Genomic DNA, 14,480 nt, shown 5'->3' on the forward strand with positions numbered 1-14,480 from the left:
TGATCTATCTTGATGTAATTGGATAAACATGATGTAATTTTGGCACTTATTTACTTGTTCTAGAGGATTCATTCACTAAAAAGTGAAAATTTAATAAATGAATCAGTTTCCTACCTTATAGAGGCAAGTTGTTTTGATTGCCTAGATTTTAGTGCTTTGTTTAGAATTGGTTGAAACAGCTCCTAAAATGATGAACTCGACCCCTAGAGGCAAGGGAGTGGGTTGGGCTAGTCTATATCATGTAATTCCTAAGTCATTTTCAGGGTTGGACACTAGGGATTGCTTTGGCATATCATTGTACATTCTATCTCTGCATTTTTGGCTAAGGAAAGACCAGGGTTTTGCAGCATTGTTTGAGATCCATGTGGCTTTATGTTTTGATGGTGTTCTTCTCTAAGTAATTTTAAGTTCATTAGTGTTATGTGTATCATTTTCCTGTCTCTTCTTCTGAATTTGAACAAATGAATGATTAAGGTAGAATCCATTAACTGCTATGCTCTGCCTTTGAATTTGTTTAAATTTCCATGTTTTCATCTGTTTAAGGAGAATTATTGAGACTCTCTTGCTCTCCTTAGCTCCTCACCAGTCTGATCTATCCATTCACTCACTTTAAAGCATCAAAACGATTTCCTTCCTTGCCCCAATCAGAACTCTGCAGAAATTGTGCCTCATCCCCGAGCCCAATTTGCCTTTCCCTGTTTCCAGCACAAAACCCCCAAAAACTCAAATCAAACCCTTGTACTTCATACCTAGCCTAAAATTAGCTTTTATTTCAGTCATCTCGAGCCCCATCGCTTGTATTTTGCCGAGATCGACCCGGAGAGAGCCCTCTCCTGTCCTCGTAGGGCTAGCTACAAGGCTGAGTGTGGTTTGATGTGGACCTAGACCCTTGCCTTTCCAGCCTGCGGCAAATCTAGGCTCTAACAGATCCAACTCTTAATCATTTCATTTGGAATGGGCTAGACACTATTCAATATCATGTAATACAAGGCGACTGTGAAGACATTGCTAAACTCATACCTAAAAGAGATTATGCCCTAGTCATTGCAAATATTCCCCATGGTTTCAATATTCCAAACATTGACTATGATAGTGACCCTTATACTTATCAAGCTCTTAGTAAAGTGGTTGCAGGATTTGTAAAAGTCACGTCATCACCATTATGGAGATTTGTGACATTTCATTCAAACACACAATTGGCAATGATATTGTCAAGCTTCAAGGGGAAAATAAATTCAAGGATGCAACTTACATGGTAAGACGTTTTAAATGTATATTTTATTAATGTTGAAAAATTCATTTATGTACAAGTTAATTGAACTTTTACTATTTCATGTTACAGGCAAAAGTCAAATCTTCTTAACAATGAAGATCAACAATTTATAAATGATTGTGAGTTCATTCATATGGATAGTTGGGCAAAAAATGATAGCCATATGTCTATGATTTTTAATCAGGTAGACGGAAAGAGTCATAGCCAAACACTGACTTATGATGCTGTTGTGAGAAAATTAACATATGAAGACAAAGAAGCAAAAGGAGAGATAGTTAACATTTATCAAAAACTACAATTATTGATTAACTATTTTATAGACATGTTCAAATGAAGGAGATTGGGTTCTGGATTTATTTTCTAGCTTAGGTAAGTTTTATTATATGGAATTGAATTTCAATATGTTATCTTTTAATTAATATGTCATTGTACTAATTTAGTTCATTATTTCTTTTGTGCTTGATAATTAGGTACACACTAGCATGTTGCCTTCAAAAAGGAAGAAATTGCATTGCAATTGAAAAAGATCTAGTACAGTGCAATTTCATTCAGCAAAGAATTAATGCTCTTCAATTTCTTCCAGATGCAATGCAAGAGATTGGGTTGAAGAAAGGGGACTTTAGTGAATCACGTGTGGCAAAAAAGGCAAAGGAACCCCAACCACCATTACATGGAATGTTTGGAAAGACATACATTGGGAGATTTGTAGACATCAAAGATCCATTAGAAGAGGAAAATGAGCAAAAGGAAGCAGAAAATATTGTAGAAGAAGACAATGATGAAACTCTAGAGGACGAAGAGTTTGGATTAGGTGACATTGTTGATTAAATTTAAGTTATGCTTGGAAATCAAGCTTTGCAATGTTTTGACTTTAACATTTTATGAGAATAATAAACACTCAATTAAGGTTGTTATGTGTTCAATATTTGTAATATGTGATTTCCGCATTGATTTTTAAGTTAATCATTATTTTTTGAAAAAAAAGTGATTATTATTATTTTTTGACATGAAATTCGTAAAAAAAAAAAAAAAAAAAAAAAAAATATATATATATAATAAAAAAATATTATTTAACCATTTTTAGTTAAAATTTTTGTATAAAAATTGTGATTTTGACATGTCCATTCTAGCAAAAAAATATCAAAACGTGTAGTTTTTTAGTTATATTTATGTTAAAAATGGTTTTTTTTATGTCCATTGTTAAAAAATATTATTTTTTAAAAACAGTTATTTCATGTGGATTGAAAAATTAATTAAGGATGTATGAATATGTAGAATATCGAAAATTCAAAATATCGACCTTCTAATTTAAAAATGCAAAATAATAAAAACCTCACTACAAAATAAATTAAAATTCAAATAAAAAACAAGAAAATATGAAGAAAACGACCACTTCAAAAATTATCAAATTTACAAAATAATTATTTACATTTCATACATTAGAAAATTTAAAGCCAAAAAATAGGTCTTTTAAAAAAAGGGTTTGATGCAGAATACCCACTTTTTTAAATCAACATGAAAATCACTACCATTCTAAAACGTAATGTATATAAAAAAAATTAAAGTGCCAAAAACTATGCTCTAAAAAAAACATGTGTGTTTTGTTAGCACTCAGGTTGTCCTTAAGCTCTGGAAAAGGATATGGCCGAGGTAACCACAGACCAACTTTGGACTGCAGGTTCTAGCCAACTTGCAATTAGAGAGGGCTCTCTCTTTTAGGTTTAGCTTTGTTTGGAAAGGATTTTAGGCTAGGTCTTGAGTTCAGAGGGTTTTTGTTTTGTTTTTGGTGGGAAGGAAGATGTTTCAAGTAGAGAGGCAAAACATAGTCTGGTAAGCTTCAAACCATTGGGCGTGGAGTCAAGGAGTGGGACTGCTGGTGCGTTTTCTTGGTCACAAGAGAAATAAGGAGCAAGGTAGCCGCTCATGACACAACACTTAAAGCTTAAAAGGATGGAATGAGGGATAAGGAATGAGAGGCAACAAAGAATCTCTCACTCGGCTTAAAAGGGAGAATGTGAATGAGCTCTGTCTAGGAGCAATTAAGAATTCCTAGACAACTGTCAAAGATGAATGGATTAGGGGAAACATGAGCCATAGGGAATTCATATTCATTACTAACCCAGATGAAAACATAAAGAAATAGCAGAAAATGAGCATAGAGGGCAGTTAAACCAATTCTAGACTATTCTTTCTTTCTACTATTTTAGATGGTATATCAATGGAAAAACAGAGGTAGGAAAACTTATTGAGTCATGTTGCAGCACAAGAATTCCAAATTCACTTCTTCAAAACCATTAGACACAGAGCAGATAGTCTTTCCTCCAAGCCTTTCAGCAGTCTTTGATTACAGAAAACATATCAGGTATACAATGTGAGTCTCCACTGAAGACTATCAACCAACCGACCCTTTAAACAATACAGAGGGTGGTATATATAGGGAAGATTTATCCAAATTTATCTATTACAGCCGACCTAACAGGTCTGACAGAAAACTGATTACTTTAACCTAATCTTATCCAGAAATAAATGCCAGAAAATATCTTTGAGCTATGCTGGGGGCAGCTGTATCAAAATGAGTTAATGTCTGTCCTGGTGGCTCTGTGTTGTTCGTCTGTCATAACTGTGCATTGGTCTTTGCACCATTGCTGTTCGGCAGTATTGAATGCTTTTGACTGTGATTTGAGAGCTAGGATGGGCTTACTCCTCTTGATTTGACTTTCTAGGGGGCTCATCAATGTTCAGGTGCTTTGAGCCCCTAAAAAATCTTGACTGATACTCTTTGGCTCTTCTTCTTCCTCTGATACTCTTTGGCAATAAATTGATGTTGTTCTGACGTGCTGTGGGTTAAATCATCATTTAATGGCCCCTGTTCGGCCTCTGCTTCCTTCAAAACTGTTTTCTGCTCCTTCCGGCAAGCTTCGCGAAGAAAAATGGTCATTCGGTGCCTTTCAGGCTTGCTGGGGGCCGTAGAATGAAAAGATTCCCTGAAGATTCCCCATTCAAGGCTCCGAAGTGCGACTTTTTCCCTTCGCGCCAAAAAAGTGCTGATGACGTCAGCATGACGTGACGTTGTACAACGAGTGACGTCAGCGATGATGTCAGCATGATGACGTGGCGGGATGACGTCATCATGTACGGACGGTGACGTGGCATGACACGTGGTAAGGGGCCACGCAGGCAGATGACTCGACATGTGACTGGGCAAAGGGGGGTGACATAAGCGGTGACTGTGCAGGGGGGTGATGTAAGCGGTGACGTCACCGGGCACGAGGCGGTAAATGGTTTTGTGGCGCACCACCTTTGGGGGGGGAGCGGTTTTGTCAGAGGGGGCTCCGCCACAGCCCAGGAGATGACGCGTGGCGGGAGGTACGGCGGTAATACCGCCCATCTCCCGGATGCTAAAGCTCGGGCGTTTTGGAGATGGGATGGCCCGCCCACCGTCGATCTGCGGGGCGGACGATCGGACGGCTGGCGGGAAGGACGAGGCGACGGCGGGTTAGGGCGGGGAATATGCGCAGAATATTCCCTTTTAAATATAACGCGCGGTGGGTTTAAAACTTAGGTTTATGTGGGTTATGGGGGTTATATGGGTTTAATACGTGCGGGTCAATGTATTTGTGCACAAAACTTTGGTTTAGGGGCGGAAAAGGGGGTTTTTGAGGGTTTAGGGCTAGGGGAGAGGTTATTAATCTCTTTTAAGACACGGATGGGCTAAAAACAACCCCGGATGGACCGTTTTTTCCCGGACTTATAAAAATATGGCTATATTGCCAGGGAGGGGATATTCACATAGGGGAATTTTATATACAAAGTTTTAGTAGGGGAAGGGGGAAGACTGGTAGGGAGTTATATAATACTGTTAGTAGATAATATGAAGGTGATCAACAAGCGCTAAAGTCAGGGACCTTAGACTATTTTGGGGAAAAGACTTTGAAATGGAGTCCTTGAGTGAAGCAGATCTTCACCAAGGCAACTGATATGGATGATGATGAAACTAAGAAGAATCAAGCAGATCTTGACCTCTTTGGGAAGTTAGTAAGTGACTCGGGGATTTAGAAGAAGGGGGAGTTAGTGATATCCAGCTTTGAGCTCCTTTGCATGAACACTGCCTGCACTGTGATCTATAAAGATAAAGCACTTTGTAACACAAAATTGGTCATAAATTATCATTCTGCAACCACACAGCTACCTACCCAGCCTACTCTCCTAACATTTTTTCTTCTTTTGAATTGGGTGCACTTAGACTTGCAAACCCAGATTTACAATTTTTCTTTTTGAATTTTTCCTATCTAAATCTACACTTATTTCTGCCAGGGCCCAGATTAAACAGTTGAGTCCCTTTGATTCTCTACCTATCTACAAATCTGCCAAGATTAAACTGTTTGGACAGATATCATTCTCTATATTCTAAAACAGGAAATTGAAACCTAGGGAGACCAAGATTAGACTGTTTGGACCTCCCTTAACTGAAAAGCTCATCAAAAATGGAATACAGCAGTGGCATTTGGATCAGCACACTTTCATGGCTTCTTGTGGAAATATGGAACACTGCAGCTTGCAAAGTATGACATATTTGGCATGTAAAAATGTCAATCATGAAAGATGAATACCTGCTACAGCAGGAGGCTAACATGTTCTGCATCACCCCTTTTCAAAATCAAGTCACTTTTTTGTTATCTCTACGAAACGGGTAACAGTATCAGTTCCCGTTTCAAAGTTTACATTGTTGCTGGATATAAGAAGCAATTCAATTCTTTTGCTACCTTATAATGAATAAAATTGTGGGTACTTCCTGAATCAATCAACACTATTACCTTTTTCTTCTTGATTTGTCCTTCTATCTTGATGGTTTGAGGAGTGGTAATTCCAGCCAATGCATTACAAGATATGGTCGGATTCATTTCTTCTTTATCTAGGCTTTGTTCTTGGAGTATATCCTCTTCTTTTGACAGTTCTTATTCCTTTTCTTCTTCCTCTTTACAATCTATGTAGAATAATTTCTTCTCAGCACACTTATGACCTTTAGTGTATTCGCTATCACAACTGTAACAAAGCCCTTTTGCTCTTTTTTCTTCCAATTGTTGTGGTGTCAACCTTATAGGTTGTGGAATACTAGGGGCAACAACACTTCCATCTTTATAGTTGTGAGTGGTATGCTTCCTGGTTGCCATAATTTTGCTTTCCATTTTTCTTGCTAACCTGAATGCCTTCTCTAATGAATCAGATTCCCAAAGGCGAACAACATGTTGGATATTATCCGTTAAAGTCCCTATGAACACATCAATCATATGCTCCTCTGGAATATTTTTTTACCCTTATGTTCAATTTTTGGAACTCCTCAATGTGCTCCATTATAGAACCCTTTTGTTTGAGAATTATCAATTGGCTAAAAAAAGTGTTGCTTTTTGTATCCTCATAATGTGCTATCAATTCTTCCATAAAAATTGCCCAAGTGATAATTTTTTTACGAGAGCAAAGCCATTGATATCATATAAACTAATTTGGTTCCAAATATAAAGTTGCAATATGTACCTTTTGTGTGTTTTGCACATTATTGAGATCGAAAAATTGCTCCATCTGTAATATCCATGTTGCGGGATCCTTGCCATCAAACTTCCTCATATCGATTTTTGAAATATGGTGGGTCTTCAATACAACATTAGAGTCTATGAAATCATGATTAGCATTTCTTTTGTTTGCCTCATGAGTTTCCTTTACTACCCTTTCACCATTAATAAGTATTTCTTGTAGAAAATTTGTCAAATCTGTCTTCAAATCTGCCATGCCTGTCTTCAAATTTGTGTTCAAATCTATCTTCAAATTGTCCATCTTAGCTTCCATGCCATTCATCTTAGCTTCCACGCCATTTATCTTAGCTTTTGTTAACTTTGTGAGAGTGACATTTGTTGCACTTGGTTTTGTAATTTTGATATATCATGTAGCATTTATTCCTCTTCTTCATGAGTCATGCTAGAGCTTTCAGGTTGCTTACTAGGTGTTTGCATTTTCTTTCCTCGGGGCATCAGTTACCGATAATAATGCTCTACTATGCCCTTTGAATTCCTTCAAAATAATTTTTCAAACCAAGCTTAAGCAAGAATTTAAAAAAATCTACACACCTTTTTTCACTTTGTAGGAGCTCGATATTGACTCTGATGTATCTCTGTAATTTCGGATCATCTAGTTTTGAAATTGCAATCTGCAGTAGCCCTTTGTGTCCTCTTTTCAATGCCACCAGGCTGATCCAAATTGGATTCTCCAAGGAAGAGTTATGGAAAATCTCCCACAGTGACCTAATTATAGACTAGTTCAGTAGAGCGAACTTGTACGACGTGCCACGTGTCCCTGTTTCGACCTTTGGCTCTGAAAAATACATACAAGAAACTACAGCCTGTCCTCTTTCTATACCTTCTTACGAAATTTCAATCCGATGCTCAAAGAGAAAGTTATGACGATTTTCTGCAGTTCACCTGTTTGGAATGTAATTCAGGAGTCTACAAAAAGACCAACTTCCTCAGATCATATCTCCGAAAATATAGTGCGAAAAGCTCTGAAATTTGGACCTGAGGTTTAGTGCGATTTCGTCTCAAATGGTTTTTTTTTTTTTTTTTGCTTATGAAATGTTGCTGAAAAAACGTTATAGCGAAAATTCCACGATGACCTATTTGGAGCAACAAAACCCTAGAATCCAAAAGCTCTGATACCAAATGTTATGAAACCAGCTCACAAAAAGATAGAAAAGATAGATCAACGCCTTAGAATTCAGCCTCTTCGAGGGGGAAACCTCCTTTACATCACACAAATGAATGATTCCTTCATGATTCAAATGACATAACCTCTTTTCTATATATAGGAGTCTAAGGAGTCACAATATAACCCAGTCGACTTAACAATAATAATATAAAGGCGCAAAAATAACAATAAAGGGATTCTATTGGGCACAGTAATAATAATATGGGGACAATAGGGGTACAACAATATTAATAAGGGATACAACTACAATAGTAATGGGGTAATCACTACTATTATAGGGACCTAACATCGGGGAACCTGGAAGGTGAGTGTATGCATGGAACGGGGTGACCAGATTTCCCTAGGGACATGGTAGCAGAGAAGGGAAGGTCGAGGATGATTTTTCTTGTCATTAGAATTGTCAGATGGAATCAGATGCACATTGGGAGTGCTCCCTGGAACAATGAGTCGGTAATTGTTCGCTGAGAGGACAAGTGGTGCAAGATTGTAGCATTGGACATTGGATGTGTCTTTGACTTTAACAATGGATTTTTGACTTCATGGGAAGGAGGTGAATCTTAGTACTACTTTTGAGGGTGGAGATGTGAGCCTGTGGATTCTCTTGTTGCTGATGCAAACATCGTATCCTTTATTTGTTGGTTGAGAAAATGCGCACATGTGTATGTGTATATTGTTGTAAATATTGTATCGAGCGAGATTTATAAATCTCTATAGACAATATGGTAATTTGTTGTTTGAAGCAAATGTGCATGAGTATATGTGGGTGTTATTGTAAATACCATAATGAGCTATGTTATAAAGCTCTAGTAAGCGGTATGCTTGTCATTTTTTCAGCAGTGGTCATTGAAAATACTGCAACGAGTTATGTTATAAAGCTCCTTGGTTAGTTTGTTCGGTTGCAGCAGTCTTGCTAGTTATAAGTGTCATTGAACATCAAGGACTGTGTTCCCCCAAGGGGGAGGGTTTTGTAACATGCCCTGGTCAAAATTCCATGTAAAAGTTAATAAAGGCAAAATAATACCAAAGTCATGGGACACTATTCTAAGCTGAATGGTGGGAAAAATATGCTAGTGGGTGTTCATTTCAGTTATTATGGCTAAAGGAATTTGGAAAAGGCAATGGCAAAGGCTTTGGAAAGGAAAAGACACATTAATTGGAATTTATTTATGAAAATAATTGAAGTTAGGAGAAAAGGAAGGTGATAGGTTGCATGTGAGGAGGAAAATGAAGGAAAATAATGGAAAATGAATAAAATAGAGGCCTCATTGATAAAATGGCTTCTAAGGATTAGTTGGCAAACTTTTGTTAAGGCTTGGTTAATGTAATCTTTTGTCAGTTTAGTTTTGGAGATATCTCATTACTCTCTCTCTCTCTCTTAGACACTTAGATTTTTCTTGGAGCACTTTGGCATTGAATCAAGAAAGGAAAAAAAGGAAAGAGGAAGGAAGAGCAGGATCAAGTAGCTACATCGGGATTCTTGCAGGTATCAATTTGCGTGTGTCACTTCCTTGCTATATTTGGCATGCATGGTGTTGCATGTGTGTTCTTGGTTCTTTTTCTGTCATTGGCATGGGTTTTTCCAGGTGTGAAAGTGTTTTTAAACCTATCCTTTCCATTTTCGGATAGCCATGGTGTGATGGGGTTCTCATGTTTTGGTTGAGTTGGATTGTCAAATGGATTCGAAGCTGAGTGAGGTGGATCTTTGAATAAAACAACACATGGCCTAGTAACCACTAAACTAGATTGTGGGTTGTGGTAAAGTCATATTTTTTGTTGCCTCGGTGGGCCTAGGAATCCTCGACCAATGAATGGTGGGATATATGGTAAATCCTAGAGGTGGGTACTCTCCATCAGGCCTAGTAATCTTAGGATGGGATATATGGTAAATCCTGGAGAGTGGAGTCTCGGTTAGGGCCTAGTGATCTAGTGTGGATTGCGGTAAATCCTAGAGACTAGGAGACAGGAAAATTCCTCATGGTGTAGGTGGATAAATCTAGTGGCATCCATGCTTGTTTTATCCTAGTGATCTGGTGGAGATCATGGTAAATCATGTTATTACATGTTTATTGTTTTGGCCTAGTGATTTAGTGTGGATTGTGGTAAAGCGTGGTTTCTATTGATGAGGGTGAGGTCGTTTATCCTCAGGATGCCCTAGTTGGTTCTTTTGGTTTGAGTCCCACATTCATGCTTGGAATATGGAACGAGGGTGATTGGTTGAAGAGAGATTTGGTCAGCCAATCTATGGTCGAGTGGAACATGGTATTCCCATACCAGGTTGGATTTTTCATTCATTAATAGGAGGCTCGTTCCTTGGTATCTTATGTGTAAATGTATTGGTTTATATGTGGATTATATGGATGATGTATCCTGGATATTTCTATTGTTATTATGTTGTTATAAGCATGTATTATGACAGTGATGATATATGGCTCCCATCGTGTTTTTACTTGTAAATGAATGAACAATGAACCTATGACCTAATATATGATAGCACACCTAATGTGATAAAGAAACATTGCCTCATAGTGAATCTCAGATAAGTATGAGACCCCTATGCTCAGTTCTGTTGTTAAGATCTGTAGCTTTCATGCTTGTGACATGTTTGACAAAATTCCTGTCATGGTTAGTAGGGGTCCAATCAAGTCCTCATTCAAGTAATTTCATTTGTATCATTATTATGTTTTTATCTTTCAGTTATGAAAGTGTCATGGAGTTCTGGGTAGATTTGGGCCTGACAAAGTGGCACAAATCTCGAAGTCGAAGGCATAGTACTGAGGAAAAAAGTCCTCAGATGCATCCATGCCTTGTTGTGGGAGAGATTGGAGCCTCCCAGACACACCCTTGTCCATATCAAGGGAGAATCCAAGGTTTTAATGGTCTAAAAATGCAGTGGGACCTAGGGACTAGTCATGGGGATAACTAGGAAGGCTTATGGGAGTCCTGTAGCAAGTATAGAAGGCCTGTGTTGTGGATTTTCTTCGATTCCACTTCCTTAAGGTCAGCTAGTAGGTTTAATCCCATTATAGTGGCCTCTCATGGTATATTTACCCTAGTTGGTCGATTACTTGGGTAGATGTGGGATGAGGGTGTTACAAGTTCGAATAAGGTCCCTGCCATACAAGAAAAACCCATAGCCAAGTCAGTTGCGGCACATCCATTTAGAAGCTTAGTTGATTGAATTGGCACGATGAATGTCAAGGTTCCCTAATGAACCCATGTAACTCGTGTCATGATGATTGGTCACACTATGATTGCGTGCACAAGCTCTGATCCATGTCAACGAGGGGAATATGTATGGTGATTGGGTCCTGTGCCCTCTTCATTTGAACTCTCATTCATTGAAAATTATACATCATATGTGTTGCTAAATAAGAAACACAGATTAGTGCAATTGGTATTGAGTTCTAGTGGGAACCTCGAAGTCATAGGTTTGATCTCCGTCAGTTGATAGGTTCGGTTTGTGATTTTTATTTTATATATTTTTGACATTATGTCGCGTTGTTATCAACTCGTTGATGGGAATTTTGTAGCAATGGTCTTTGGGTATGTTAATTTTGTAGAAGCACATCGAGAAAGGGAGAATTTATAAAACCAATAATCTATTATATGGTTTGGTTTTGTTTTTATGAGTTTTGGGGCTTAATATTGGTCCAACTCGAGTTCTGGAAGAAGCATGGTGATTAGGAATTAGTGGTGGATGTTTCTAGAGCTTCAAAGGCCTTGTTAAAAAATATTTGATTATCAAAATCTCTATTTTGTGTTTTGAATATCTATGAGAAGGTTGCAATGGTTGTGGATACATGATGAAAACAGGTTTTGAGAAGTAGTTTGAGTGACCAAATTGACGAACAAGTTGAAACAGAGTCTTGACAATAGCATAACAACCTATGATAACACTTGATATGATTGTTTTTGCAGTGGTAATAGTATTTGCAGGATGTGAAAGTGATTTTTTTGCCATTGCAGTTACAATATTTACATGTTGTAGTGTCATTGATTGCAGTAATAGTATGTGCAAGTTATGATTATAGTGATAGTATGTTTAGGTTGTGATGGTGACAATTGTGATTATTTCTCGTTATCAATCATAGATGATGATAGTGGATCTAGTTTGAAAATGATATGAAATATAGGTCCACGAGGAGTTGAAGAGGGAGGTAGGTGTTGTCGACCGGATAAATTGTTCTTGCAGACAAGACCGATCTCCCTAGTATCAACAGATATCTAGCGACAAGTAGAACAAGCAAATATACCTTTCTCTAAATATATTGCAATTTATAAATAAAAACCAAGAGGTGTTTTAGACCCTACCTTAAGTCCAATGCTAGTTTGTGGCAGCCACGCTTCGACCATCCAAAGAAGTTTCCTTTTAATAACCTGCAGTAACAAACAAGCACACATCAAATAACACCTACATAGCTAATATAATAAATCATATTCATCATGGTGATCAAGGAATCCATGAAATAAACCATAAAACACAGCTTATTGAGAAAAATAAACTTGATTGTATTAACTTTAAGAATAGAAGAACTTTACAACCTTTGGTGCCTTGATGTTGTACAAGCTCCTCCCAGGGTCCAAGAAAGAATCTCCTCTACTTTGACAAGCCTCACACTCTTCCCAATGAGATCAAAAAGGTATGTAATCTCTCCTCTCAAGCTCAATTAGGAAGACTAAATTCCAACAACATTTCACCTCAAAAATATTCAGCTTTCAACCTCCTCAGTAACCAGCCCAATGCCTCATTTTATAGTGCAGAGGAAGGAAGTTACAGGTCCACCTATGAAGGGATAGAGTCCTCCTTCAAAGGGATAAGCTCCTCACATCAAGGGGTTAGCTCCTTAAGGTATGGGATGCATGAACCTTAAAGGAGCGAACTTTCCACCTCAAGATTCCCTCTAGAAGCTTCCAGAAATAACCCAAAGTGAGTTTTTAAGAATGTACTTGTGCCTTTTTTACTTTTATAGGGATTCGCACCCATTACACAGAGACAGAGCAATCAGGTACGCAGGGGACATGACCAATAGGTGCGGGACCGCAAGTAATGCTAAGAGAAAGTGCGGAACCAGAGTTTTAGAGATTTTTAAGGGCTTTCTCTCATTTTTCAAGGCTTGACATGAAGAACTGAGGTTTAAGACTTGCAAAGGAGGAAAGTATGAGTGGTGATAGACTCATACTAAATGTAGAATGTCATGGTGACAATATTTTGTGCAACAGGTGCCTCCACTGAGGTTTGAGCCTAGAGTAGGTTGGAGCCCACTCATCATTGAGGTTTGAATCTTAATCAAGTTGGAGCATAGATTAGGTTGGTGCCTCAATCAAGTTGTAGCCTATAGTGATAAGTTGCTTACATACTGAATATTTTAACCCTGTATAGAAATTACCTACAAATGAATTCTAAAAAATAGAAATATACAATGGTGAGAACAGAAAATATACACATAATTTTTTCTCCTAGAAACCAAAGCTAGGAAAACCAGATTGAGTTTTAATTATATTCCTTTCAGTGTTATAATATATTATATACATGCAAAAACATTCATAAACCCCCAATCCATTAACCCTGGATTAGAACATAATTGTAGTTCCCTTGACCAAATCTACAAAATACCATGGGAAAAACCATGTGCAAATCCATGGGTGGGTATACCCCACCATGAGTGGGTCTGCCCAAAAAAAAAAACTAGGGCATTGCCCTGAACCCCATGCAGGGGGGTTGTCGCCCCGGCTACACCCGGTGCAATGTAACAACACCTAAGGCTATTCGAGCAAAGAATATAACGCATGCTTTCAAGGTTGGTGCCTCAATCAGGTTGTAGCCTACCACAAGTGGCATCTTGCATTACTTGGGCATGGTTGCCGCCAGTAGGTCGGAGCCTTGAAATCTATGTATTGAATTGAAAATAAATAAGAAGGATTTTTGGTTTTCTCCTGTATGGGTTTCCACGTAAAAATATTATGTCCCTTTGTGATGTGATGGTTTTTTGATGTGTTATTGATGTGATGGTATCTTTATGATGCATTGTTCCTTTTGATAATATGATGTTAATGGTTATGTTTCATTGATATATGATTGTTTGATTTTCAAAAATTATAAAATGATAAAATTTGTCTCACACTGTTTCACTATACCCTTCCTCTCATGGTGATCATTGGGCCAATACCAACAAATCCATAAACCATGTAGATAAAAAAAAATGAATCAAAGATAAACATAGCAAAAGAAGTCGAAGAAACCTAATACTTGAAACAAGAATTTGTTAAGATGATAAAACAATAGCAAAGGAAATTGCATCATTTGAATAATTTGCAAAGGTGTTTACATTTATATACCATGAAGTAAAAATGATATCAAAGGAATTCAAAGAATTAAGACTAAGTTGCAACCAAAGGCAAAACCAGTCAAACAATGACCATACAAAATGAACCCCCAATAGAAAGTAAAAATCCA

The sequence above is a fragment of the Pinus tabuliformis genome, chromosome 4_2 (genome assembly GCF_031772625.1).
Source record: "Pinus tabuliformis cultivar Carrire ecotype Pingquan chromosome 4_2, CPIR1, whole genome shotgun sequence".
Lineage (NCBI taxonomy): Eukaryota > Viridiplantae > Streptophyta > Pinopsida > Pinales > Pinaceae > Pinus > Pinus tabuliformis.